A 6,663-nucleotide genomic window follows, 5' to 3' on the forward strand; every position below is an offset into this window, starting at 1 on the left:
AGTGACTTAAAATCTACATTTTATTCATTTTAATTCTGGCTGTAACACAAAATGTGGAAAAAGTCAAGGGGTGTGAATACTTTCTGAAGGCACTGTAAGTAGGACAAGTGACATCCAAGCAACTTTGAGAAAAAACACATATCGGAGTTGTGCCTGTTTTTCACACGCGTATAGCCCTCTCATTTGCTAGAATAATCCCACCTGATCTTGCCTCCTACGACTGCCTTCCATTTTTTAAGACATTTATTTTAATTGTTAGAGCGGCCACTAGAGTATCTGGACAAATTGATCATCTGCTGCCTCCCCTATCAAGGTGTTTTGGTACTTGCCTTATGCAGTACACTTTTCTGCGCATTAACTTTTACTATACCACCACAAGTCATTCCAACCATGACAATCAGTCCTCCTACTAGCCTCCTCTGCTGCCCACCCACCCGCCCACCCATTCTTGACAGAAAGGGTCAGATTGATGCCCTTTATCATGTATGAATAGGCGAACAGGAGGAAACGCTCTGACAATCACTCATCCCCAGCAGTTTACCCATAGAGATGTATACACTCCTGTCATATAGCACTGGAGAGGGGGAGACAGACACACAGAGGGACAGATAAAGGAGGAGGGAGAGATTGAATGGGAAAGTGAAAAAGAGAGTGATGTGTGAGAGGAGAAGAGAGGTGAAGAGGAGGAGAGAAAAGAACTAGAACAAGACAGGGGACATCCTCTCTCCCTCCCAGCCACTAAGCTGCACAGTTAGTACACCATGTACGTACAGTGAATGAGGTTTGACTGATGGGTATGAGTAACCCACATGAAGGATTTGACCGCTCTTCGCACCCTGGCATACCCAGGCCCTCTGGGAAAGCAGTCTAAATGCCATCTCACATCGAGCTCAACCTGCTAACTAGGGCACATCTCCATAATCCTCCTTACAGAGCGTGGTGTGCCAAGGAACAGAACAGAAGGCTGGTGACCAAGCATGATTAGGATTAGCCGCGGACACCAGGAGACAGGGGAAGAGCTCCTCTACCTCTACCCAGCTGGTAATGGCGTAGCCGGCAGGAGTTTATCCTAATGGAAGAAAAGACAGACGTAACAGTGTTTCTCCACGCCCTCAGATAAGAACATCCAGCTTAGGACATAATGTTCCAAGGTGTCTGGGTTTATTTAGTTTAGTTGAAGGCACCAGCAGACAAGCAGGGATAATACCCTTCATTATCAACCTAATGGTGCTTTTCTTTGCTGAGTCGCTGGTTCAGTCAGTTTAATAAAAGTGTCTGGGAGATATTTGTCTGCATTAAATGTGTACATAGTCTTGGTCTGTTCTTGGTACACAGAACCAGACACAGGAAGTTCAATGTATTAAAGTTTGTTAGGAGGGTGATGTTAGCTAACTGGATAAGGTAAGGCAGATAGATATAAAGATATGGTCGTGTTCTATAACTGCTTTACAATATCTAAACCTAATTCAACCCAGGATGGCCCACGTTGTTTGAGTTTTACTGTAAACTTTCAAACAATTCCAAAATCTGTTTTATCTCAAGCTGACATATGTGCATTGCAAGAGAAATGTTTGCTGTCAAATAATGATATTCCCATTAAAGATGATCAAAGTTTTGTGATGCTATTGATGAGCCCAACAGAGACCGAATGTTATGAAACAAAGAAACTGATTCTATATGTGTGTTTTTGTATGTTTTAATTGTTATTGTTATTGATGATCGTACTGCATTGTGGGGGGAGCTAGTACCTAAGCATTTTGCTGCATCTTATTAACTGTGTATGTGACAAATACATTTATGTTCGAACATGCAACTTCTCCTTGAACAGAATACACGAGCATCATCAGGTATGCTATAGACATTTTACATGATAAAATGGGACCCAATGCATTTGTTCACATTCATGTGCGTTGTGTTCAATCACCTTCACATGGAAATTAGACAACTCATTTATTTTACATCAATGTCTTTATACTGGCAGCCCACATGTATGAAGCCATGAGAGACATGCCCTACCTTTCAAATATGGGAACATCTCCAGAATTCTTGCCTTGTTTCTTCAAATATTCTAATCCGGAATTTGAACAGGTTTATAAAGGACAGAGATATATATATATACACATATATATCAGGGTCCAGGCAGAGTCCAGTCTTCATAATGATCACTGTAATCAACTCAACTGCTAGAATTGATCACAGTGTGTCTTTGAAGCAGTCAGTAAAGAATATCAAACCAACCCTACACAGCTCTTTAAGCCCTCATTGTCCTCCTCAACCTTTAAAGTGATACAAAATACCCTCTCCAGCAATCAAACCCCCATTACCTTGTGGCCACCAAGACCTTATTACAGTACAGTATAACTGATTCCACCCACACAGTGATATCCCACTGGGCCACAGCCATTAGCTCCTGCCCTTTGAAGGTTCCAGATGCACATCAATCAAATCAGACACCCCCTCTCTACGCGGGTACAATCAGCGCCCTGTCTCCACAACGTTATTTGGGATAATGTTGCCATGATTCAGCTGAAAACATCAAATCATTTCGAGCTCCAAAAGGAAAATATAAATGAATCAGTAAAGAGTGTGGACATCGGTTTGATTTGTTTTTTTTCTTTCAGATCAGAGAAGCATAGGCATGAAACCTGAAAAGTTGAAGAAAGATTGGATCGGTCAAGTGTACTCTTCTTTGTATTCAACTGAAAGTAGAGGTGTGGTTATACTCATTAAGAAACAACTACCCCTCAGGGTTGAAATGTCTAAATCTGATTCGGAGGATTGCTATGTTTTCATAAATGGATATCTATATGGGGAGAAAATTCCCCTTCTTAATGTGTATGCTCCTCCCAAATTTCCCCCACAATTTTTTGGTAGCCTTTCAGCATTGGTCTCATCTTTCAATTAATCAATAACAATCATTGGAGGAGATGGGAACTAGGATCTTGATAAGAGATAAATCATTAGGTAAACGCTCTCAAGCTTTGGGCAAAATTACTAATGAAATAGGGCTGGTTGATATTTGGCATTTAACACATCCCTCAACCAAAGACTACACATTATTCTCTAACCTTCATTGTTCATATTTGAGGTTAGACTTCTCATTCCAAGTAACCTTGTTGGTCTGGTCAGGAGCTGTACAATTATTTCAATCCATATTTCTGATAATGCATTCATTTCTATAGAGTTGTTCTCTAAGAACCCAACTCCCTAAAGAGCAAACTGGTGTTGTAATCACGCTATCCTGTCTGAGCCAGACTTCCGTGAGAGCATACTTTTTGTTAAAGAGAATGACAACACTAATCCTTCTATGTTATGGGGAAAACACCAAAGCTTATTTGCATGGCCCGATAATATCATATTGTAGCATATTGTAGTGGGGGAAAGAAAATACATACACAAAGAAATCAGGAAATATAACGTTCTCATTAAGAACAGGAACATAAACAGCACCCGTCCAAGGACAGCTGGGAGAAATTGGTGGTGACAACGACAGCTCTTTACAAACTGATTTCTGGAAAAGGCGTGGAAGGGAACATCTCAAATATTCTGGGCTCTCCAGTTGAGTTACAGCCTCTCCAATGCGTTCTGGATCGATACTCGGCTAACCCTACACTGAAATGTCATACAAAAATCTAGATGAACAATTCTTCAATCATGGTTAAATGACACAAAACCCAAACATCCTTGGTTGCTCAGAAACCTGGTGTGGTTGTTTCTTCTGGAAAGACAGACTTATTTCCTCCAGCTTGGTAAACTTGATTCGTTTTTGCATATCTGGAGCCCTGTATTTCGGTTTATAGATGAGTGTGCGAATATACTGTTGAAGGGGATTGCCAGCCCATAACGCACCAAGCATCTGGGTTTTGCTCTTTGTACCATTTGGAATTCATGAATTAAAATAACTTGTTTGGGTGGGAAGGGGAAGACAGAGAGAGGGGTGGGACGGGGATATACGTACAGTGGGAAGAAAAAGTATATGAACCCTTTAGAATTACCTGGATTTCTCCATAAATTAGTCATAAAATCTGTTCTGATCTTCATCTAAAGTCACAACAATAGTCTGCTTAAACTAATAACACAAACAATTATAATTGTTCATGTTTTTATTGAACACACTGTGTAAACATTCACAGTGCAGGTTGGAAAAAGTATGTGAACCCTTGGATTTAATAACAGGTTGACCCTCCTTAAGCAGCAATAACTTCAACCAAACGTTTTCTGTAGTTGCGGATCAGACCTGCACAACAGTCAGGAGGAATTTTGGACCATTCCTCGTTACAAAACTGTTTCAGTTCAACAATATTCTTGGGATGTCTTGTGTGAACCGCTCTCGAGGTCATGCCAGAGCATCTCAAATCGGGTTGAGGTCAGGACTGACTGGGCCACTCCAGAAGGCACATTTTCTTCTGTTCAAGGCATTCTGTTGTTGATTTACTTCTGTCATTTGGGTTGTTGTCCTGTTGCATCACCTAACTTCTGTTGAGCTTCAATTGGCAGACAGATAGACTTACATTCTCCTGCAAAATGTCTTGATAAACTTGGGAATTCATTTGTCCGTCGATGATAGCAAGCTGTCCAGGCCCTGAGGCAGCAAAGCAGCCCCAAACCATGATGCTCCCTCCACCATACTTTACAGTTGGGATGAGGTTTTGATGTTGGTGTGCTGTGCCTTTTTTCTCCACACAGTGTTGTGTTCCATCCACAGAATATTTTGCCAGTAGTGCTGTGGAACATCCAGGTGCCCTTTTGTAAACTTCAGAGGTGCAGCAATGTTTTTCCTGGACAGTAGTTGCTTCTTCCATGGTGTCCTCCCACGAATACCATTCTTGTTTAGTGTTTTACGTATTGTAGACTCGTCAAAAGAGATGTTAGCATCTTCCAGAGATTTCTGTAAGTCTTTAGCTGAGACTGTAGGATTCTTCTTAACCTCATTGAGCGTTCTCGCTGTGGTCTTGCAGTCATCTTTGCAGGACGGCCACTCCAAGGGAGAGTAGCAAAAGTGCTGAAATTTCTCCATTTATCGACAATTTGTCTTACCGTGGACTGACTTGAGATACTTTTGAAACCCTTTCCAGCTTTATGCAAGGCAACAATTCTTAATCTTAGATCTTCTGAGATTTCTTTTGTTCGAGGCATGGTTCACGTCAGGCAATGCTTCTTGTGAATAGCAAAATCACATTTTGTGAGTTTTTTTTTTTATAGGGCAGGGCAGCTCTAACCAACATCTCCAATCTCATCACATTGATTTGACTCCAGGTTAGTTTGACCCCTGACTCCAATTAGCTTTTGGAGAAGTCATTAGCCTAGGGGTTCACATACTTTTTCCAACCTACACTGAATGTTTAAATGATGTATTCAATATAGACAAGAAAAATACAATAATTTGTGTGTTACTAGTTTAATTAAGCACACAGTGTGTCTATTGTTGTGACTTAGATGAAGATCAGATCCAATTTTATTTTAAATCCAGATAATTCCAGAGGGTTCACATACTTTTTCTTGCCACTGTATTTATCATGGAAAAACAATTTTCAAAAAGATATGTACTGTAGAATGCAGTGACTTTTTGCCTATTTGATCTCGTTTTATTCTTGAAGACATGGAAATTGCTTTATGTCTGTATGGAAAATAAAAATGTTTGAAAGAAAGTGAAGCAGAAACACTTAAGCAAACCTCTAATATTAAGGCAGTATTATTGACTCCACATTTTGGTATGATGTGTTGTGGTCCCTATTTTCAAGAATCTTCAAGGTCTAATTTATCCTTGAAGTGGGTCTCCAAAGACGGTGCTTGCAACAGGAGGTAAGCCCTGCTCTGTCAGTGCACAATTCGGTTTTAACCCAGTACTAGTACCCAGTGCTCTAGAGATAAAGTTGTATTCTATTTTCCATTGGTTAGAACAGAAATTTGAATAGAGGCTGAAATTATTATACATATGTTACGCAACTGCAATACAGAGATTCTTACGTTTTCTACATGCCAGACTAACACTACTATGCTAATATCAACAGTATATAAGATAATTTGGAGTCACATGAGCCTGGTCATTATATACATTTGCGCTTTAGCAATTCCTCTGTTGTTTTTGTTGACATGACTAATGCCAAACACAACCCAACTAGCCATAAGGAGATGTAAACACAACTTTCACATTGCAAGTACAAGTGCTGCAAAACTAAAACAAGAAGCAAATTTTGGGTTCTCTATTTATTCATTTATTTTTTACTCCCCAAGAGAAGCATAAATATTTTATAGAAGAGAACAGTGGTCTCGTTATTTACAAGATATAATAAATGTCTTACAACTCACAATAAGTTGTTTCTGTGTTCGAAGGGCTGGGGAGTAACAGATACAGAGGAACGGAGGGAGAGAGGGAGATACGGAGAAATAGAGAGAAGACTTAACTACAGTACAATCTTTTAACAGTTGAGTGGACATGGCCCACCCCCATTTTTGTTGTCATATGTACCTGAACAGAGTGAGTAAGGTTGTTCCTGTGACATGGCGGCAGACTATTATATAGGAGACCATCTTATAGAAGGGATGGAAGAGAAATACAAAAACATGCAGTCAACCAGATAAGCAGTAGTTTAGATATCACACACTAAACACTCAAAGAACTCTTACTAGTTCAGGAGTAAAGGAGAGTACTCCGATGCTTTT

The sequence above is a fragment of the Salmo salar genome, chromosome 21 (assembly GCF_965601325.2).
Source record: "Salmo salar chromosome 21, fSalSal1, whole genome shotgun sequence".
Classification (NCBI taxonomy): Eukaryota; Metazoa; Chordata; class Actinopteri; order Salmoniformes; family Salmonidae; genus Salmo; species Salmo salar.